The 23,888-nt window shown below is 41.3% G+C and overlaps 1 protein-coding gene and 1 pseudogene across 2 annotated transcripts in view; one reads left to right on the top strand and one right to left on the bottom strand.

Moving 5' to 3' along the window:
* PRKG1 (protein kinase cGMP-dependent 1) overlaps positions 1-23,888 on the top strand; it is a 1,258,435-nt gene that overhangs the window by 255,907 nt on the left and 978,640 nt on the right. The gene's annotated exons all lie outside the window — the stretch shown is intronic.
* Positions 20,085-20,244, bottom strand: LOC123325267 (annotated as a pseudogene).

Raw genomic sequence — 23,888 nt, 5'->3', positions numbered from 1 at the left:
TTAACTTCTAGGCAACTATAACCTGTTACACTGATCATTCAAATGCCATTGTATTACTTTTACATACAGTATAGAGATGTTGCTTATTTCCAGTGGTATCAATGAACTTTGTTGTCAACATTCGTAATCTGTCAGGTGACACTTCTCCCAACTCCCCTCAAACTTGGAAATGAGGATAATAGTTTGCATTCTAAACACAAATTTGGGCCACAGTGTAGATGTTAATCCACCCAAAGAATGAGGTTCTTTCTTGTTCTAGAAGATTTCAGTATAGCTTATTTAAATTAATTAACCTACAAAAAGAAGCAACATGACAATCAGTAGGGATGTAGAGAGTCTTCATTCCAGTGGAGTGCTGCTCACAAAAAGCTGGTGACCTTGGAAGATTTTAGCTAGGGTGACCACACCTCCCAGTTTGCCTGGTTCGGTTGCCTGGCTCATGCCTGTTGTTTTGGCATAACTATTAGTAGTGTCTACTTTCAAGACTGCCACTCTTTAGATAATATAGTTTAGAGTCTCCCTAACTCCTGGAAATGAGCTCTGAATATTTCCATCCTTGTGGGCAATTCCCCCCCATAATGTGTGAATGAATCCAACTTTTCCTGTCCTGATGACATTAAGGAGTGTTTCACCTTACTCAAGTCCCTTGTCTTGATTTCATTTTTACCAAATGATCTTCTGATCCCATATTCATATTTTAGGACACACGGGTTTGCTGGGGTGGTCCCATTAGTCCATTTCCCTGAGGCCCAGGGCACATTTGCATATCCAAGGGCACCTGTCAGTTGGGTGAGACTGAACATCTCAGCGTTCCCTGACTGCTGGGAGGCATAGGCTGAATTTGCTGGTTGGGAGAGAATGAAGTTCACTGCCTACAAGAATCCTGAATACATGTCTCAGGTGGTGAGATGTATAGCATTGGCCAGCAGCCATGCTCAAAGCAGGCTTTCCCTAAAGATAAGGGACACATGCAAATTGAAGTCTTTCGATTTAAGAAAAAAATTTTTTGTTGTTTAAGTAAACTCCATGCCACACATGGGGCTTGAACTCATGACCCCGAGATTAAGAGTTGCATGTTCTACTGACTGAGCCAGCCAGGTGTCCCCCTGAAGTCTCGATTTTTGAGAATATCTGAATAACTAAATAAAGGAAAGCGTTTTGATAAAAATAAAATGCTTGCCATAGTATCTGTCTGTCTATGAAGAGACAAAAATCCTGATTAAAAATCATAAGCACTTCAGGGGCGCCTGGGTGGCTCAGTCGGTTAAGCGACTGCCTTCGGCTCAGGTCATGATCCTGGAGTCCCGGGATCGAGTCCCGCATCGGGCTCCCTGCTCAGCAGGGAGTCTGCTTCTCCCTCTGACCCTCCCCCCTCTCATGTGCTCTCTCTCTCGCTCTCTCTCTCATTCTCTCTCTCAAATAAATAAATAAATAAAATCTTTAAAAAAAAATCATAAGCACTTCAGACACAAGTGAAATTAATTTTCTCATTATAAAGTCACAAAAAAGAAAATAATAGCCTACTATTGACTTCCGTGTTTCAGAGCTTGAACCCAAACAAGTTCGTCTTCTAAGACTTCAAGTTGTTGGTTACAGGTAGCCTTAGGCGGAGAATTGCTACAAATGAATTCCAGATTGATCTCACTTTACTGAGATCTATAGTGTTATCTTGACAGATCCTTAAGTATTTTCCATGTAAAGAAAGTAAGATCTCATTGGACTTGCTCATTATTAAACCATAAGGTAGATAATCCTATTTTTCCTTTTTAAAAAATTCTATGTATACTGCCAACAGTCAAGCCTAAGAATTATTGTAGCTCATTTTCTCACTCATGCTGCTTTAGTTAGAAGCATGGTTGGTTTTTTTTTTTTTCCCAGATAGCCTAGAAAGCACTCATTCACCTGCAAGTAGTAATAGAATAACAGAATTGTCAAATGTTAAGGAAGAACCAGTTTTCATTGCTGTAGTTTGTCAAATCACCATAGACAATTTTGTTGCTATTTAAAAATGTTTTTTTACACATAGTTTCAACATAAGGCTTTCCCACTTAAAATATAAAGAGCTGTTGTGAAAATTCTGGAATATGGTCTTCAAATTTAAATACGTTTATAACTGGGGGTGTCTGGGTGCTCAGTCAGTTCAGCGTCTGACTGTTGATTTCGGCTTAGGTCATGATCTCAGGGTTGTGAGATCGAGCCCCATGCTGGGCTCTGCACTGGGCGTGTAGCCTGCTTAAGATTCTCTCCTTCTTCCCTTCCCCCCCCAAATAAATAAATAAATTAATTAATCAATTTATAACTGAAGTATTTGCTTTATTTTAAAATAATCTTTAAGTGTTTTCCATACTTGGTATGTGTAGACCCAAAGTCCAATGGTAAAATCAACAGGAAGATAGCAAGCTTAAGATAATCAATGGGGGAAAAAAAAACCTAATAAAAAGAGATTTGGGGTTATAATAACTGAAAAAAGTCTCTTTGGAAAATAACTCTATGGTTTTGGAAAACATGATAAACATATTAGAAAATTGGAGTTTGGCCAGCAGCTTGGTAGAAAGAAATTAAAATAGGATTCTGTTCTTAGCTAAAATATCAGCTCACACCCTCTCTAACCTTGCAAAAAGAAACTGGTTTTGAAATAGCATCTATAACCCAGAAACCAAAAGTAAATGATAGAAATATTGGAACATATAAAAACAATATAGCAACAAGCCAAATTTCATGAGCTTGTTTTTTCTTTTTTTTAAGAAAATACAAAAATAAGTAGCAGGGGACCAATTTTAACACCTTCTGACCCTAAATAGCACAGTAACAAGTATATAGAAGAGTTCAAATTGGGGCTTCCCAGATACTCATTTTACAGAACAGCCTGTGTAAGGAGGTTACGAAAAACACACTTAGCCAAACAGCTAAATCAGAGGCATTAGGCATTTCGGGATTTTGCACATTTGGATAATGTGTGAAAATATTTCCAACTTTAAAATTATCTTTACACCTTCCTCTGTGCCGGGAGAGGGAGTGTGGATGAGGCCTGAGATGCCAGCATGAGGGCTGGACGGGTCCACTTGCTCACGGCTTGGTTGTTTCTGCTTCTTCCTAATGAAGGGCTTGTGCTCTTGGTGTGCAAGGGAGGAATGGTTACAGGAGGGACTGGTCCAGGGGTTCAAAGTCCAGTTGCAGAAGGAGACCACCCCGGGTGTGAATTCTGGTTCTGCGACTTTCCAGCAGAGCTGTCTCCAGCAGGCCCCTGGCCACCGGGAGCCTCAGACCTCCAGCCGCAGCAGGGGACGGAAGTGCTTACTCCTTTCGGCTTGTATGGCATCAGCCCAGTTCTTGAAATGCGTGTAACACACGCCTGGCGCGTGGAAACTTCCAGGAAGCATTGGCTGTTGGTAACTGAAGACCTAAGGGAGATACAGAGCATATTTCTGAGACCCACCAGCCATTCCCTCCCCATCTCCCCCCGCCCCCCACCAATCTAAAGTTTGCTTTGCTCAAGACCTGCATTAGTACCTGTTTTCACAACCAGAAGAAATTCAAAGAGGATTTTCGCCTTCATAAAATGGTGATTGCTTCTTTGCTTTGCACCATTTGACTTAGGAAGGGTTTCATAGGAACACTTTACTTTTAGGGAGTGGGGAAACCTGTATTATTTTAGATGCTATCAGCAGTGTTGCTGTCCATATACTAAAGACTCTCACCTGGCAGAGCACAGGGGCTCAGTATATTCTGCGGAATGAATGGGCTGTGGTTTAATTTTTAAATAGAAGCAAAATCCACTTTGCCCATCTCAGGTCCTATCCTGCAATGCTTGTGAACATTATAGGCTCTCAGTTGTCTACTCTGATAAGCACAGCGCACCCAAATTGAATTACTACTGTCTCATAGGCATGCCAATGCTTCCTTATAGCCTATCTTTGTTGGTGAAATTGTTGCTTTCTCAAGTGGCCCTCACCATCAATTTTGCTAGATAAAATGTTACTAAGTCAGATTTAATGCAAATGTCCTCCCCTACACATACTGCATCCTCTGTAGACTCATAGCGTTGTGTACTTTAAATGCGTCTTATCTAACTCTCCTCTAACAAAAACGTATGGTTCCTAAGGCTGGGAAATCTGTCTTTCAAGCCGTTGTGTCCTCTTCAGTGTCTGAGAAAATGGTCTCACCGGAATGTTCAGTATATATTTATTTCATTGAAGGAACGCCCTCTACCTAAGACAGAATGATGTAGGAACTTGAAACAGATCAAAAGAATTATCATCGTGAACACCAGGATCAACCTCCTTTGTGTAGTCTGGATTGAAAATGCCAGAATGACCCTGATAGTTGAAGAGAGCTCCCTACTTAAAGGACTAATAGCCTGGGACCATCAAAGAGCTGATCTCTTAAAGATCTTGGGAGAAGATTCTAGACCATAACTGGGCTAGCTTGGGGGTGACTCTCTTTTAATTCATTTATAAAACAAATGTCTACATTTTTTCTATAGACACAGACATTCCCATCAGGAATTCTTAGTAATTCTTTTTTTTTTTTTTTTAACAGTAATTCCATCTGTAATAATTCTTCCTTCTACAGGGATGTTAATTTTGCTACATTCTTTTGAGAATGTCAGAGCTGGGAAAGATGTTAGCAAATACTGACTACAGCTCACATAATTTTAAGAGGAGGAAACTGAACCCTTGGGAGATAAAGCTTTCTGCTTTAGATCAGTGAGTTAGTGGCAAAATTGGGGCCAGAACTCTGTTCTCTGGAGGAAGCCCAGAGCAGATCTCAGGAGACAGGCATAAACGGCCGTACAGATGACCCAGCTGACCCAAACCTCTAAAGTGATGTGGCAAATGTCACAATTCACACGACAGACGTTTTAGCTCATGATTGTTGTCACCTCCTCTTTTTGCCAGATCCTGTCCTTTTAGATGATCGAGCCCAATCTGACAACATGAAGAAGTTCAGATGCAGAGAATAGAATTCTCCCTGCCCCCTGCCCCCCCCCCCCCAACTTGAGGAGTTACACCCGAGCTAATGAGAGTGCCCTTAAAACATCAACCAACTCTTCACTCGTCCAAAGTCAATATTCGGAACTCCTCCATTTGCGTGAACTGTATTTAGAACCCCCGGTCCCCGTACCCCACATCATTGCAGTGGAAAATAGTTTTTGCCGTCTGTACCCAAACAGAAAGGAAGCAGTTTGGCCTGAAATGAAAAGACTGCTGAATAAGTGAGGGGGGGAGGCTCTCAGAACTGGAATTCAAATAGAATAAGAGTGATGGATTGTGAGGAAGGAAAGGGAAGTCACCCCATGCATAAGTGACTGGCTGAGAAGTTCTCTAATGAGCACACTGAGGAAAAAGGACACGCTGTTGGGAGAAGAGCTGGATAACCAAGTGCAGGCGTCAGATGCTGTAGGAAATGTGTCGAAGGCTGAAAATGCTAATGATCAGAAAGGCTTTATAACTATATTCAGAACACGAAGGTGGAAGATGCCAGGATGATTTGACCACAGGTTCCTCTCAGGAAGGAGTCACACTTGTCTTCCCCCAACACCTGACAGTTTCTTGAGCGAAGCAGGTAAATATTAGGTCGGATAAGACATAATACTTGCGAGAGGAAGCTGAAGCCGAAGGATATGAGAAAATTAAAAAACCCCACGTTGGTGCTTTAAATTCAGTTCCTCGAACTGTGATTGCAGATCTATGATGCTTTGACATTTCCTGGGTGCCGGCAACCCCTGCCCTCAAGGGCTCGCAGTCTAGGACGTAAGGCTTCCACCAGACAGGTTAATTATAGAACAGAGTGCTAGATGCAATACTCTGCTGATTTCTGTTACTTTGTAGAGCAGTGGGGAACAGGAGAGGAGCAAGGAGGTTGCAACTGGCCAAAGGTGGATGTAATTTTTAAAAAGAAGCTCAATTCCCTGATTCATAGGTAAATTAGATTGGTAGTCTGAGTCCATCGTGAGCAAGAATCTGGAACCAATTAATGGAAAGAGATCGTGAACATGAGTGCAAGTCGGAGATGAGCCTGAGACCACCGTGGATTTACTGAGAAGCATCAGACTAACATGATTGCATTTCCCTTTTAGAGAAAGCAAATCCGACTGGGAGGCTAGAAATGCAGTACAGAGACTCAGGCCATAGACTTCATCCCATATATTGGGTTTCTGCGACCGTTTGACCAGGTCTTCAATGACAGATTTGTTGAACAAGATACGAGCATGATACTAATATGTTGAGATTTGAAAATGCGAATTAATTGGCAGACATCAATCAAAAGGGAGGCTTCTCTCTTTGGGTGGGTTCTGGGGCCCTTTGCCTTGTTCCCTGCACCACCCTTGTTGACCTGCTTTCTCGCCCCTGCTCTGGCATACCTGCAGGCCCCCTCCCCCATGAACTTCCTCCCCGACGGACTCATCATCTGTGTAGGGACCTGTGGAAGCCGTCTGCTTCTCTGTATATCAGCTAGTTCGTGGGTGTTGATCGATTGCTTGTGAAGACTTGAATTAGCTCTTTCCTGATGGACTTTAGCTGTGGCATGGGCAGTTCAGTTCCCCATCATGTCTGTGAATGGCTGATACACCTGTAAACAGGGAGAATTGTGCCTGACCCTAATACGTGAATGGACTTGCAAATGCTAATTACTTGGTAGATATCAGTAGATACCCTCCTAGCTCCCCTAGGAGCCAGGGATAGGAACAGAGTAATTGTACCTGGAGGAGACTGTTGTTTGAATTCTTAGACCGCCCTCTCCCATCTTCCTGGTAAATTTCTGAAAACATTCTTTACATGGCTTTAGTAAATAAATATCCTTAGAATAAAGACAGTCGAATATGGTATACTTGTTCCTAAACAAATATAATTTTTGTTTACATTATTTATTTTTTATTGCAGTATAGTTGACACATAAATGTAATTTTTGAGGGTTTTTTGGGGGAGTGGGGCAGCAGCATCTTTCTAGGGCTGGTGTTCAGATGACTTTTCTTATTTAAGGACATATTAACACATAGTTGATAAAAATTTCTCAGAAAAGAGCAATGTGAATATTTTTTAAATGTATCATATATGCTTTACCTAACAGTATCTCTGGGGCTAATCAAGACTTGTTAGTGGGGCGCCTGGCTGGCTCAGTCGTTTGAGCATCCAACTCTTGATTTTGGCTTAGGTCCTGATCTCAGGGTCATGAGATCAAGCCCTGCATCAAGCTCTGCGCTCAGCGGGGAGTCTGCTTGGGATTCTCTCCTTCCCTCTCCTTCTGCCCCTTCCCCTACTTGCACTCTAAATAAATAAATAAATAAATAAAACGTTTAAAAAAAAAAAGACTTGTTAGTAATTTAATGATATTTTCTGTGCTTTATGTGTCAAACTGAAAGGAAGAAAACCCGAGCATTTGAATTTGATGTAGGATTATTCCCTTTCTTTCTTTTTCACCATTTGTATTGCCAAGGTGAGGTCAAGATAGTAATTTATTGCAGGTAGCCTGAAATTTCAGTATCATTCCTGAGTTCATCCTCCTGTCTAGGGGGATATGCAAAATAGATCATATTTATTTATAGGTTACTCAGGCCTTTTCTCTCTCTCTCTCTCTCTCTCTCTCTCCCCCTTTCCGTTTCTCTTTCTCTCTGCCTAACCCCCTTGCCTTGGGGTCTCTGTTTCAAGGAACCCAAAGGGCCTCTTTTAATTTCTCTTTACCTCAGAATGTCCTAAAGGATCCTTCTGGGGATGAAACACTGTAGGGTTCCTGTATTCTTTCATAAGTTTTAAACGTATATATTTTCCAATTACTAAAAAAATAAAGGCTTTACGTTTTAGCACATTTGTAATGAAAACCTTAAGATAAAAGATGGCGTTATCACCATCCTTTTAGAAGAGACTGATGTTTGACTCGCCGTAATTCTTCTATTATGTAGCTGGTTGATGACCACTTATTGGGAAAAAATGTCTGAGAGCTCATGAAGGCTGCTGGAGGTTACCTTATCATTTCTTTCCTACAACTGCGATCGTATCTTTTTAACTGCCAGCTTCACAGTGGACACGGTCTCCTTTGTGAAGCCTGGGACTACATTCCTGAGCCTGTGGATGGACTGATTCAGATGCTGCCTTCCGTCCCCCAGCTGGGCAGCCACGCAGAACACCGAGAGGTGATTAGAATTTTACTGCCCCTGTTTCATAGACCTTCAGCTTCCCCTGGTCTCCCTCGCTTCCCTTTGCTTAGCAACAGGACTCTGGCAAGCTCTGTACTGCCAACAGATTGCTTTTTCCTTTTCATATTGAAAAGAAGAACTTAAGCGTAAGAGATAGCCAATAAAACAGCTCACATTTTACTGGAGCTTCCCATTAGAATATTATACTCTGAATACCAGGGGCTTCCTCAGGCTGGAGGATTTTTGCACTATTCCTGGTTGAAACCGAGTTAACCACTGTCACAACACCTGGGTCCCCGTTGAATGTAGCAGAATGTCAACAACCGGAGAAGTGCCTGGCTACAAGTCTACCCTCTTTTCTTTTCTTTTTTTTTTTTTTTAAAGATTTTATTTATTTATTTGAGAGAGAGAGAATGAGAGAGAGCACATGAGAGGGGGGAGGGTCAGAGGGAGAAGCAGACTCCCTGCCGAGCAGGGAGCCCGATGCGGGACTCGATCCCGGGACTCCAGGATCATGACCTGAGCCGAAGGCAGTCGCTTAACCAACTGAGCCACCCAGGTGCCCCAAGTCTACCCTCTTTTCTCCCCCCAGGTGCTATTTTTAGAAATCTAAGTCATCTAGGTCATGAATTAAGGCCACCCTGTAGTAGTTGTTAAAAGGAATTTAGAGATGTGCATGCTGTCTTTACTTCTCTGTTAAGGCTGTTCTGTTTGGTTTGGTTTGGTTTTAATTCAGCATGTCCATTCACCAGTGTTGGTGGATCCTCTGCTCTGAGCAAGGTGTTGGGTTGGAGAGGAGAGTAGACACGGCGTGAGACTCAACCCCTCCCTGCCTCAGATACTGGAGCAGACACGTATATGGGTAGCATTGGGCCGAATCTAGGAGATTTCCAATATTCAACCATTTTTGACCTGAGGTAATGGCAATTCATGTGTTATAGCCTAATTGAAGTGCTCTAGTCCTGCTTGAAGAACACCAAGGCTTGAAGACCTTCAGTGTAACTGGTCGAATTGGGGAAGGTCTTATGGGGTAATCTATGATTTTAGGAAGGTCTTGGAATTTGGGAAGAGCTAGATTTCCCTAAACCAGCCTCCTTCTGTCCTAGACAGTGCAGAGCTTGATCAAGTGATGGAGAGGAAAAAGTAGAAGTTATAAATAGAACATACCAAGCAGTCCAGAACGACCAGAACAAATAACTCATGGGTGGACAGTGGAGGACAAATATAGCCAAGACAGTGAAATTGGTGTCAGAGTGCATTATTTTACTAGACTGTCGGGAAGCATCAAAGCTGTTGAGAAAGGGAGTAGCGAATTCACAGCTCTGTGCCTTCTGTTCCAGGAGTCTTGAGATCTGCTGTCTGCTTCCCAAGGTGGGCTGACTTTCCCTGGCCCAGAAGGCTCAAAGACCATTTTGGCAGTGTCTTCTCATGGCTATTTGGAACTAGATGTCCACATTGACCAAAGGAGTCCAAATTTGAAAGGGAAACTGACAAGGGTTGTTTGACAACAAAGCAGAAAAGGGATAGGACAGAGGTCACGTGCCTAGAACATCCATATAGATGGCATAAAACAAGGGTCTGCAAACCATGGCCCAGATTCAGCCCATTGCCTGTTTTTGTAAATAAAGTTTTATTAGAACCCAGGCCCATTCATTCTCTTAGTGTCTGTGATGGCTTTCTTGCTGCCTGGCCATCATACTGTATTGCAGTATGACCTTTTTTTTTTTTTTTTTTCTATTTAGCCCCCCTTTTTTTCTATTTAGCCCCCCCTTTTTTTCCATTTAGACCTTTGCAGAAAAAAATGTGCTAACCCCTGACGTTCAGACAAAAACAAACAAGCAGTGGGTTGATTTGGTTTGTCTTTTATTTTTCAACTTTTCTGTCGGATATTGATACAGGAAATATTTTAAACAGAGGGGAGCCAGAAAGTACAAGCGTGATCAGAGATGACAGTTGGCAGGCCCTTGGCCTCAGGGTCAGTCATTAGTAGGAGAGTTGAGGGCTGTGGTTGGTTGGGGGCACTTGCTTGCTGCTCCTTACACTGAGATTCGTTCCCTGCCGATGCCTTATGGCCAGATCTTCCTAGGTTTCAAGAGAACCTGGACATTGGGATGTGTATGTCGTATCTCTCAGTTTCGAAACATGGCCAGTTCATGCGTGGCATTAGTTTTCAACCTCTGTGGTCAAATGTGACATTTCTCTTGTCTGGATTTGGTTTATGACCGTTGCATTTGTGGCTCTGGATTTGGGACTAAGAACAAGGTATCATTTTGAGAAAGGAAGAGCAAAAAGGTAGGTGGAGCTAAATGATACAGCAAGAAGACAAATAGAGCAGTAGATGGTAGGGTCCCCACCCAGCCTGGAGGCTCGTGGATGCCTGTGGCGGTCAGGCTGCGAGAGGACCCTGTTTACCCCTGTCTGTCAAGTTTGCTTTAGCGCACAGCTTGCCGGGCATTGGTGAAATGATTCAGATACACTGACAGGTTGTATCACTGTGTTTATTGGACTAATTTCCCCTCCTCTGCCCCTCAGATAGGACTCTAAAATGTGAGAAGAGAAAGGAGTGAACTGTGCATCTGGAACTTTGACTTTTTTTTTTCTTTAAGATTTTATTTATTTGACAGAGAGACACAGCGAGAGAGGGAACACAAGCAGGGGGAGTAGGAGAGGGAGAAGCAGGCTTCCCGCCGAGCAGGGAGCCCGATGCGGGGCTCGATCCCAGGACCCTGGGACCATGACCTGAGCCGAAGGCAGACGCTTAACGACTGAGCCACCCAGGCACCCCCTTTGACTTCTTTTTCAAACCAGAAGAAAAGGAGGAAATTAAGGAGTTATGTGGGCAAAACATATTTCTTGGTCTTCTTCAGACACACATGTGAGGACAAGGAAATATTCGGGGGAAAACCACAGTAAGCATTAATTTCAATGAGATCTTTGGTATAAAGAAACAACCACTGAATGTTCTTCTCTTGACAATTGAATATATGTAGTGAAAAGATGTTTGCCTTTTTAATGGAAGTGAACCACCCCGAGTACAGGATCTTGTTTAACTTGTTTGTCCCACATCCTCAGGGCCCAGCACTGGGGAGGGCTACGTTTGCTGGTTTGCTGGATGAATGGACCTGTGAACAAATGAGCCAATGGAGCTCCATGTAGATCCTCTAGCACATAGCTTAGATCTTGCCCTTATTGCCTGTTTTTGCTCCGATGACCTGGTCTGCCCTATGTCTCCTGTCTTCCTTTTCCAAAACAATTCTTTTTAAAACAAAAGTGTCTTTTTTTTTTTTTTCTGTTTTACTTTGGGACAAATCTTGCGGTCATGTCCATCTTCCAGGTCTGCCTAAAGTTCACTTCGGCTCGAACTTTTTCTCATTTCTCTCACTTCCTCTTCAGTTTGTGCACAGCTGTTTACATTCCTGTGAATTGAATTATCATGTTTATTAACAACAGTGTAGCTATAAGAGAACAAGAAAACATGGGAAATCATAAAACAACAATTATAAAAGAGTTGAAATGAACTGTCAGAAAGTTAGAAGGATGGAATCAGCCTATGCCTGGTGAAAAACTGAATTGAATTGGATAAGCTTCAAGGGTTGCTTCTGAAAACATTCTCAGTTTGCCCAGGACAGTTATTGATCCATGGCACACACCCAGTAAGTATAAATTCCGTTTACTGCACAGAGTACCATAAATCAGCGTTAAAGAGATATTCATACGTGTGTAAGACATATTTTGATTTCTGTGTTTCTTCTAGGTCTTATTTCAAGTACAAATAAAAATATTGTTAATATTTGGTTTTGAAGGGAGTAGTTTGCATGGTATCGTGAATGGTTTATAGGAAAATTACTCATTTACACCTGTGATTTAAAATGGTCCGTGATTCCCTAACTATGACACTATAATATTCAACTTCACATTTCCTTCAGCTAAGTACAACTGCGCTCGTAGAAAACAGGGCAGCAGTGAAGTTGGGATTGTGCAATCGTAGTATTTTAGAGCTGAAAGTAATTAGTAGAATCCATCTAATTCATTCTCTTCATGTTTCTGATGAGGAAACTGGCCACATAAGGGAAATGGACTCTATAGCAGACTTTGTTGAAATGTATTTACTTATTGCAAGAAGTGCTGATTGCAATAGTCTATCTAAAGTTGCATATAAAAGGGCTACCTAAAGTTCTAAGATCCCTTCACTACTACTATTACACTATTACTAGTTAAAAATTCCACATGATGGAGATGGTTATCTAGAATTTACAGAAGAAGAATAATAAATAATTGTTACAATTAAGGGAAATGCTGTAATTAAATTGTTTCAAATTAACTTTGTTCTACTTACATAAAGCAACCCCCACATTCTGAAGATGATGTAACTATTAATTAATTGGTCTGAGGGATTGGTAATTGAATAATGAAGACACAGGTCAGATTAAGGACAAAAATAAATATGCCCAAAGGTGAAATTTTATCTGGCTCAAGAGGGATGAAAAGCAATAGGAGATCTCATGTAAATTGATTATTTATTGAAGAAGAACAAAAAAGCGTGATGGTAGTTTTGTTTTTAAAGAAGAGGTAGGCGGTTAATGCCGTATTTAAAATAGCGGCTATGCTTAACTTATGTTTTAAAATCATTCTCCACAGGGGCGCCTGGGTGGCTCAGTCAGTTAAGCGGCTGCCTTCAGCTCAGATCATGATCCCAGGGTCCTGGGATCAAGTCCCACATGGGCTCCCTGCTCGGCGGGAAGCCTGCTTCTCCCTCTCCCACTCCCCCTGCTTGTGTTCCCTCTCTCGCTGTCTCTCTCTCTGTCAATTAAATAAATAAAATCTTTAAAAAAAATAAAAAAATAAAATCATTCGCCACAAAAGTAGAGGCAAGCAAATTTTAGTAAATTTATTTTTTTTAATTTTTTTTTGAAGATTTTATTTATTTATTTAATTGACAGAGACAGCTAGAGAGGGAACACAAGCAGGGGGAGTTGGAGAGGGAGAAGCAGGCTTCCCGCCAAGCAGGGAGCCCGATGTGGGGCTCAATCCCAGGAACCTGGGATCATGACCTGAGCCAAAGGCAGGCACTTAATGACTGAGCCACCCAGGTGCCCCAAATTTTAGTAAATCTAAGGTGTACTAAAGCCTTTGGAAGAGTAGCTTCTAAGGAAAAGCTGGTAAGGAAACATGCCCATGTCAGCAAAATGAAAAGGCAACCCATGGAAATGGGAGGTAATATCTGCAAACCACATGTCTGATAAAGAATTAATATCCAAATTATATAAAGAACTCATGCAACTCGGTAACCACCACTATCACTAGCATGACAATCTGATTTAAAAATGAACAGAATGCCTGAATAGACATTTTTCCAAAGCAGACATCCAGATGGCCGGCAGGTACATGAAAAAACAGTCAGCATCCCTCATCATCAGGGAGATGTAAATCAAAAGCACCTGGAGCTACCACCTTGCACCTGTCAGAATGCCAATATCAAAATTTAGACAAGAAATAACAAGTGTTGGCGAAGATATGGAGAGAAGGGGACCCTTGTGCACTGTTGGCGGGAGTGTAAGTCGGTGCAGCCTCTGGAAAACAGTATGGAGTTTCCTCAAGAAATTAAAAGTAGAACTATCCTATGATCCAGCAGTTCGGCTTCTGGGTATTTACCCAAAGGAAACAAAAACACGAATTCAAAAAGGTATCTGCACTCCCGTGTTCATCACAGCATTACTTACAATAGTCAAGACAGGGAAGCAGCTAAAGTGTCCATCAATAGACGAATGGATAAAGAAGATGTGGGGTGTGTGTGTGTGTATGATGAAATATTATTCAGCCATAAAATAGAAGGAAATTGTGCCATTTGCCACAATGGATGGATCTTGAGTCTTGAGGGCATTACACTAAATGAAATAAATCAGACAGGGTAAGACAAATACTATATATTTCATTTACATGTGGAATCTTAAAAAAATAAAATAAAAACCGGTAGATACAGAGAACAAGATTGGTGGTTGCCAGAGCCAGGCAGTAGGGAGAGGTGTGTGAAATGGGTGAAGGTGGTCAAAGGGTACCAACTTCCAGGTATAAGATAAATAAATCCCAGGATGGAATGTACAGCATGGCAACTATTGTTGATCATACTGTATTGTATATTTGAAAGTTGCTAAGAGAGTAGATCTTAGAAGTTCCCACATACACACATAAAATTGTTACTATGTATGGTGATGGATGTTACCTAGACTTATTGTGGTGATCATATTGTAATATATACATTTATCAAATTATTATGTTGTATACCTGAAATTAATAGTGTTATGTGCCAATTATGTCTCAGTAAAAAAGGAAGAGAGAAAGAGAGAAAGAGAGAAAGGAAGGAAGGAAAGAAACAAGGAAAGAAAGAAAGAAGAGAAAGGACAAAAAGAAAGGAAGAAAGAAGGAAGGAAGGAAAGAAAGAAAGGGAGAAACATTCCCATGGAACCAAATCAGTAGGTAACTGGGAGTACATACCTATATTATAGTATCACCAACATTATATGTACCAACATATAATGTACCAAATGTTAATTTGGAAGTTACTTTGACATACAGGATATGTCAGAAAATGTGAAAGTAATAATAATTTTCAAAATGTGTAGAAAAATAAACCTGGAAACAGGCATTTTTTATTTTCTGTTTATAAATGGTGATACATTGTTCCTACTGTCTTGCCTATATTTAAGGTATATTATAATTTAATTGCTGTTTTTTATTCAGATATATTTCTTTTTTTTTTAACTTTATTATGTTATGTTTGTCACCATACAGTACATCATTAGTTTTTGATGTGGTGTTCCACGATCCATTGTTTTCGTGTAACACCCAGTGCTCCATGCAGTACGTGCCCTCCTTAATACCCATCACTGGGCTAACCAATCCCCCCTCCCTCCTCCCCTCTAAAACCCTGTTTGTTTCTCAGATATATTTCTAAGGTGGTGCTTTGGATTCTAAGAAAGTGTTAGACTCCTTTTTTTTTCAATTTTTATTTGCAACGCAGTTCAGCTTTGGTTAGTGAAAAAGAACAAAAGAGGACATGTGAGTGCTTATTACAAAGGTCACAAGTAGCAACATATTTATTGTAAATTGTGATCTTTAACAAATTATAGTATTCACTCACTCACTTGCTCATCAGTAACTACTAAGCATCTACCGGGTGTGAGGTACTGTTGCAAGGCTTCCGTAGACCAGTGAACATGACCCCAACCCCTACAATCATGAAGCATACGTTCTAGCCACCAGATATATTTATCATCTTTGTGTGCCAGGTGAGAAATCTACAATCACGGACTCTAAAATGTCATATTTTGCTCAGGTGGATTTGAAAGAGTAATGCTTTCTTTGAACATATTCATATTTGTTCAATTCTTTATCATTATTATTATTATGTTATGTTAATCACCAAACATTACATCATTAGGTTTTGATGTAGTGTTCCGTGATTCATTGTTTGCGTATAACACCCAGTGCTCCATGCAGAACGTGCCCTCCTTAATACCCATCACCAGGCTAACCCATCCCCCCACCCCCTCCCCTCTAGAACCCTCAGTTTGTTTTTCAGAGTCCATCATGTCTCATGGTTCGTCTCCCCCTCCGATTTCTCCCCCTTCATTCTTCCCCTCCTGCTATCTTCTTCTTCTTCCTCTTTTTTTTAAACATATAATGTATTATTTGTTTCAGGGGTACAGATTTGTGATTCATCAGTCTTACACAATTCACAGCGCTCACCATAGCACATACCCTCCCCAATGTCTCTCACCCAGCCACCCCATCCCTCCCACCCCCACCACTCCAGCAACCCTCAGTTTGTTTCCTGAGATTAAGAATTCCTCATATCAGTGAAGTCATATGATACATGTCTTTCTCTGATTGACTTATTTAGCTCAGCATAATATCCTCCAGTTCCATCCACGTTGTTGCAAATGGCAAGATCTCATTCCTTTTGATGGCTGCATAATATTCCATTGTATATATATACCACATCTTCTTTATCCAGTCATCTGTTGATGGACATCTTGGCTCTTTCCACAGTTTGGCTATTGTGGACATTGCTGCTATAAACATCGGGGTGCACGTACCCCTTCGGATCCCTGCTTTTGTATCTTTGGGGTAAATACCCAGTAGTGCAATTGCTGGGTCATATGGTAGCTCTATTTTCAACTTTTTGAGGAACCTCCATACAGTTTTCCAGAGTGGCTGCACCAGCTTGCATTCCCATCAATTCTTAAACGTCTGGGGTGCTGTGTTTTTCAGAGAAACCCACGGAGACCCTGCAAGTTTTACTGGCATCCCTGAGACCCACAGACAGGAAGTGGCAAAGATGAGGCTTGTCCCCTCCTCTCTCATTACCCCAGGGTTTCGCTGGTGTCCCTTCCCTCCTCTGCCCTGCACGACATTTTGGAGGAAGGCCATGTGCAGCCTCGGGAGCATGCAGACATTTAGACCTGTCTTGATGGTAGCAAGAGAGAAGAAAAAATGAGTATGTGATGAGCAATAGTGGGACAACCTGGATTCAAGGCTAATGTTTAGCAGCGAAGCCACACAGTCAAGCGTCTGTCAATAGCATTTGAAAGACCTAGGGGTCTTTCAGATGAATTTGTGCCTGGGAGTAGAATTGCATCGTTGACCTGGGACTCCATCTGACCAGGGGACAAGACCAAGGGGGCCTCCTCATGATGGAGCAACCTGTCACGGAAAGGCAGAGGCCTTTCATGGAGACTGGTGAATGCCCGAAGTGGTCTCGGACTTTGATGAATGACTTGTTCGCTGTTTTCTCTCGGAGTGTGGAGTGTCTGCCTGCTTAGGATGGGAAGCAAGGCGGTTTGTGGGTATCTTACAAGGTAGTCCGGACATACCTTCCCTTCTCCCTGGAAGCATGTGCGTTTTCCAGTTTAGAAAAGCACTTTGCCTCTCCCTTCTTGACTAGTGAGTGTGCAAAGCTCCGTCCATGATGACATGGAATTGGGAAGGTGAATCGTGCAAGTGTGGGAAGCATCTCTGGGGGGCAGGCCATTCACCTGCTTCATCCTTGGAGTGGTTGTCAGAAGGGGAAGAGGAAATGGGAGAATTAGCACAGATTGACTGCTAAGCTCTGTGTCCCTCTCCTGCCCAGTCCTCTGACTGCTTTGTGGAGAGGAATTGTCAGCATGCCCTGTTCAGAGAGGAGACCACAGAGGTGCTAGCGAGGAGGTACTTAGATCTCTTAGCTCAGGGCGGCGCTGACTTCTTAAAACATTACAGATTGCCTCCTTCCATCTTTATACATGGATTTGATTTTTCCTGAATGCTCGTTATAGCAGTGTGTCTTCTTTCATCCTGTTATGATTTTTTGACAGCTTTACTGAGGTGTGCTTGATACACAAAACCCCGCACGAGTCAAAGGCATACAACTTAAAGAGTTTGGGCATCTGCGCATAGTCCCCAAACCGTCCGCGTAGTCGAGATAATAGACATGTGTGTCACTACCTCCGGTTTCCTTGTGCGCTTGTGTCTGTGATAACAACATTTTAGGGAAGATAAGAACGTGAGAGCTACATCATTTCTAAGTGCACCGTGTAGTATTGTCTACTGTGGGCACGATCTTGGACGGCAGATCTCTAGAACTTCTTTACCTCACGTAACCGAAGCTTTACACCAATCGAACAACAACTCCAATGTCTCTCTCTCTCTCTTTTTTTAAGATTTTATTTATTTCAGACAAAGAAGAGAGAAAGCGCTCCAGCAGGGGGGGCAGCGGGGAGAGGGACAAGCAGACTCCATGCTGAGCGCTGAGCCCAGTATGGGGCTTGATCCCAGGACCCCGAGATTATGACTTGAACCAAAATCAAGAGTTGGACCCTTAACTGACTAAGCCACCCAGGTGCCCCACAACTCCAGTGTGTCTTAAGTGAGGGAAAGAATTTTTGACTGCTTTATGGATATACATGAACCTATCTCTTCTGCCTCTTGCAATGTATCTCCCACAGTGTCAAACGCATGGTAGACGACAAGTCAACATTTGTTTTATAGAATTAGTTATAGCAGTTGGGGGAGTGGGGACAGCTTTGCATTGCCTGCTTTTCATGCTTCAGTATAGAGTTATGTTCCATTTCTCTCTAAGGCAAATGAGACACCTGTTTCATTATTTGGCAGACATGTCTGCACATTGCTTCTTCACCCTGGTATAATCAAGCCTTGGCAGGAAGTGTAGATTGCTTTGTCTCTACCAGGTGTTGATCCTCTTAAAAGCATTTTAGCAGCTATGAACTTTTTATGGGTATGGCTTGACCTACAAGAGGGAATACCACTTGGAAAGATGTGTGTGATTCATTTCCATTTGGATGGACCAGCTCATTGCATCTGCCAAGCACCCGGCTGGTGGGCAGCATTCCTTTATATTTGTGTGCTTTAAATCTAAAACTTTTAATCCAGGTGATTAAGGATCCTTATATTAGGGGTGATTTATGAGTAATTAAGTAGGGTCCAACTTCTATGAAGAAATCTGTAGGAACACAAAAGGAATGAAAATACTACTATTTTCTTATATGTAAGCTAAAAGCTTTTTTCCCCCCATAAAGTTCTTAGGAACTCAGTTTTTGGCAGTAGATAACATATTAATTAATACCATCCAGAAAATGTGCACATATAATTCTGTTAAGAATCCACCACTGGCTCTTAAATAACTGGAATGATTATTCAGGATGTGTTTGTTTGGTTCACAAATGAAAACGCTTCTCCCAGATCTTGAGCTAATCAATTACCAGAAGCTGGAAGTTCTCTCTAGTCCTTCTAGGTATTGGTGAGGAACATGAGCAATTGATGTAATCACAGTTCACTGCTACTACTCATAGATGAAGACTCAGGCAAATAATAATTGAAATATTACATATATACGTTGATAGCTTAATTAGTGTGTGTGTGTGTGTGTGTGTACACACAGGGGAATGTGTGTTTTCTCTTTTGAGGAAAATCCCGGTATGTCAGATCAGGCTGTCATATTGGTACCTGGAACCCATGGACAACAGAAACAGGAAGGAGGGCTCTGTGTGTGGCATTTGTCGTCTCGGAGACTAAGAACTGTGTCTTCAGATGATGATACTTTTGGTGTACTGAATAAGTTTGATTGATTTTAGCAATGTTTTTATTCTAACTATACACCGACACATAGAGAAATGTCTACCAGATACACAATGCTGTCTTTTAAGCACATATATAAAAATTATACTTCTTTAGGGGTGCCTGGGTGGCTCAGTCAGTTAAGTGTCTGCCTTCGGCTCAGGTCATGAGCCTGGGGTCCTGGGACTGAGTCCCGTGTCGGGCTCTCTGCTCAGTGGGGAACCTGCTTCTCTCTCACTCCTGCTTGTACTCGCTCTCAAATAAATAAATAAAAATCTTTTAAAAATCATGCTTCTTTAGGAGTGCCTGGGTGGCTCAGTTGGTTAAGCATCTGCCTTCGGCTCAGGTCATGATCCCAGGGTCCTGGGATCGAGCCCCGTGTTGGGCTCTCTGCTCAGTGGGGAGCCTGCTGCTCTCTCCCCCCTGCTTGTGCTCTATTTCTCTGAGACAAATAAATAAATAAAAATCTTTAAAATAAATATGCTTCTTTAAATGATGTGTAAAAAGTCCTATTACAGGACTAGAAAAAGTATTTTGTAAATGATATTAAATTGTCTAGAAACAAATCAACTTTATATATTTGAATGCAGGCACTTTTCAGTGATTATAGTGATGATAAAGCAAAAGAGAAATCATGACAAAATTCATAAAGTTCTTTCCTTTCCATAAAATGATGGCAGTTTAGTTTCCTACCCTTTCAACTCCTGACGTGGCTGTGTGTCCCGCTCACTTCCACATTGCTCAACAGCTGGGAATTTTGAAACAGACCTGAGTTTAAACCTACCTGACCTCTTATTAGCTACTTTATAGTGAACATTTATGAATTGCAGGTTCTTTATCTTTTAAATGGGATTTAAAAAGGCACTGTCATTTTCTCTTGAAGGCTCAAGAGGAAGCATATTGAAGGTCCTGGGGTAGTATCTAGAATAGTTTTCAATTAGCAGTAATCGCGCCTCGGATAAACCTCATTGGCTACGATAATGCCACTGCGCAAAGCTGGTAGTATCTAGAATAAAGGAGAAGCTTAAAGCTGGAAGCTGTTACTGGGTGGGTTGGAAGCAGCAGAAAGCAGAGGACGATGATTTTGATGACGTGAAAGAGGATCTGGCAAGAGGTGAGCGATGCGTGATTATCAAGTCAACCCACCGGTGAGACCCATTCATGGCTAAATCACTGGCAAGGACTTTGGCTGTCCCTCTATACCAGTTTGGTGGATTTCACTTTCAAAATATGGTTGCTTTTAGGTTTCTCATCCATCAGAGAATTAGAGATGTCAACATTAATGTGGGAAAGCAGAAGAATGATAGGTATCACGAATGTATTCTCTTTTAGGTTCATGGAAGGAACGGCACTGTATTGCTGATGGGGAAAAAGACCAAACACGCCAATCATATCTGAAATTAATTTACCTTTCCAGACCACCATTTTCTGGAAAGAAAGAACTATTTCACTAAATGCTCCCAGTGGTTAAGGGACTCTAGATCATGAGCAGTTTCATTTCTTGCGAATCTCGTATGCTGATGAGGTTCAAGTGAAGCCGTTTTACAAGGTTTGCTTTATTAGATTATCAAATTTCCCTTCCCTGGGCTTAATTTGTGATGGGAAATAGAACTCATCTTTTTTTTTTCCCCCCTTTAGACCTCTATTTCTACCACAGGGTGTCCAGTGTGATTTTGAGATCAAAGAGTTTTATTTAACCTCTGCATCGGATCTTATATATTTCCTTCATCCCCAAGCCAATTATGTACAAATTGTACTTCTTGAACTGATCAGCGAGTCTCAGAGAAGTCCAGATTATTCAGAGAAGAGAACTTTCTTTCTTTCTTTTTTTTTTTAAAAAGATTTATTTATTTATTTTAGAGAGACAGATTGTACCAGCAGCGGGGAGGGGCACAGGGAGAGGTAGAGAGAGAATCTCTAGCAGACTCCCCACTAAGCACAGAGCCCGACAGGGACTTGATCCCAGGGCCCTGAGATCATGACCCGATCTGAAACCAAGAGTCAGACGCTATATTGTACGTCGTATTCACTTTGGAGCATTCAAAACCATTGCTTCCACTCCTTATCCTCAGAGAGCTGTGGAGGTGGCCCAGGACATAGACATCCCCATTAAGGGGGCAAACTTTAGAGCTTTGCATACCTTTAATCTTTGTAAATGCAAAATGTGTTTTGTCAAGGGGACTTAAGATTTCATACTATTATGCATCGAAACATTTGAGGCTGTTTTCCTTCTCAAAAGGACTCTATGGTATCAACGGTTACATATTGTTTCTGGGTTGCAAATCAAACAGCTCGGCAGAAAAGTTCTGGCATGTTTTTGAAAAGGGCAGCACAAACTGATTATTATGAATTAATCTAATAGTTCGTACTCATGAACCTGCAATGTTTCAACCCATAGGCAGTTATAAATAGGAGCTAGGTAAGATCAAAACTGCGCATTATGTGTACCACATTCAAGAATTGAGTATTTGAGTTTACAGAGACCATTCAAAGACATTCTGTGGTTGAAGCACTGACTAATTCCTCCAAGTGCTTCTCTTGACTTAGGATAAGTTACTTTTATAAGTATACTAACATAATTTTCCTTGGAAAGTTTACCTGTTTTTGTTTTTAGTACACCTCTAATATATTCTAATGTGTATGTCTCAGTTATAATGGTATCCAGTATGTATATTTTTGCAAGGTATTGTGCCAAAAAGTTGATTTTTGCATAAATGATTAGTAATGGGGGGGGGGTGCTCATTGAGCTGCAGACTAAGAACTCTCAGTCTGGTCCACACCTTCATAGGGAGTACAGATCTATTCAACTTCTCCAACAGGCAGTTCAGGAAGAGGAAATGAACCAATCTAAGGAATTGATTTGGTAATCATAGATTCCTAAAACAATAACAACACCATACATAGCAGTGGAAAGCTATGTAATGCAAAATTCATTAATGCAGTGCTTTCCCCTAGGGGTTTTGGATTTACAGTTAATTGAACTAAAGTACCTGACTGGCCCTAGGAGAAAGTAGCTTGTATTCTCAATGATTTTAGTTATTTTATAAAGGTGGAAAATAACTGATTCATTATTTATTTCTTTAGACTGAAAATATCATTAAAGATGTGACATGGATGAATAGCTGGAGTTCTCACTGAAACCTGATATTTATTACCTGAGGGATGGGAAGCACTCAAACTATAGACTGATGGCACATTCTTCGGCTCAGATTAATAATATAGCAGATATTTGGATTCTGTTCCTTTGACGGACTGAGAGAAAAGTAATTCAGGATAGAATTCCCCAAATAACACTGATGGGGTTAGTGGAAGTTAGAGTAATTTCAGTTTCCACAACCACACATAAGTGACGAATTTAAAATAAGAACATGATAAAGTAGTTTTTTTTTTCAATAATGTAGTAACCTTCCACCATGTCTAAGTGGTTTGTGTTCAATTAAATCGGTATTGAGTGCCAAGGATAAGCAATGGTGATAATTCATATAACCATGTAGATTTTTAAAATAGAAATAATTAGTGGAATTCAATATTTTTTTTTTGACTGGGAAAGAGTTAGAAATTACCTAATTCATGCACTTCCCTTGGAAAGTAAATATTTTACTTTCTAGGTTTAAGTGATTGAGTTCATGGCTCGTCCTTTTATACCAAGAGAGAAACCACATTGAAAAACACAAACTTATAGTAGAACACAAGGACATGTGTAGTCTCAGGATCTCTCAGATGCTTTCAGCTGTAAGTAACAGAAAACCTCAGTCTCAAATTGTGCCAAATTGGCTAACACAAGGACATTTATTATGTCACACAGGGATTTCTCAGGTAGGCTGTACCCCGAGTGTGGTATGACAGTGTCCCTGAAGTTCTCTGATTTGAATTTGGTCTCCACAAAGTGTTGGTTTCCTGCTCAGCTTGACAGCAAGATGGCGGCTGTGCCCTAAGACCCGGATGTTCAGAGGAGGCTGTGAGACCATTTTTTAGGTTTCTTTCCCAGGTGCTTCTTAGCAAAGGCACTCTCATTTTTTTGGTTGGGCCACATGCCAGGCTTGTGGAATTATCATGATTGCTGTAGAGGGGTCCCAACCATCTTTGGAGCTGGGAATTCGAATCCACTTCCCCAGAGTCATGTGGTGTAAGCTGGTCAACTAAATAAAACTGGGGGTTCTTCTGAAAGGAAGAAAGGGAGAATTGGATGTTGTGTAGGTAGTCATCAGTCATTTTGCAGGCAAGGGATTAGTGGCCCAGAGAAGACTTAGACTGTGCAAAGTTACAAACTTAGAGCCATTTTGTCCAGTATTATTGTCCACATTATTTATAAAGTTTTCCCAGTGCCCCCTTCCCCCCCCAAAAAACTCAGCCATTCTGTCATATTTGCACTTGCAAAAGTAGAAAAACTTTATCTGAGTTTCTGAGGGTGAATGAAAGCTGAAACACCAAGCCACTTCCATTTTATGCTTCCTAAAGAAGGACATGTCTGATCTTCCCATGAGCCCACCACAGACCACGCCTTCTTACAGCTTTTCACAGAAGAGTTTTTATTGTATGATTACTTGATTACACATTGTTCTTTTTACTAAATACTAGGAGGGACAATGTTCTGTTCTTGGTACATAAACTGACACTCAACAAAAGAACGAATGAATAAATC

Source organism: Neomonachus schauinslandi, chromosome 6 (genome assembly GCF_002201575.2).
Source record: "Neomonachus schauinslandi chromosome 6, ASM220157v2, whole genome shotgun sequence".
NCBI lineage: Eukaryota > Metazoa > Chordata > Mammalia > Carnivora > Phocidae > Neomonachus > Neomonachus schauinslandi.
The sequence above is the reverse complement of the archived record's forward strand: the minus strand, read 5'-3'. Positions and strand labels throughout refer to the sequence as shown.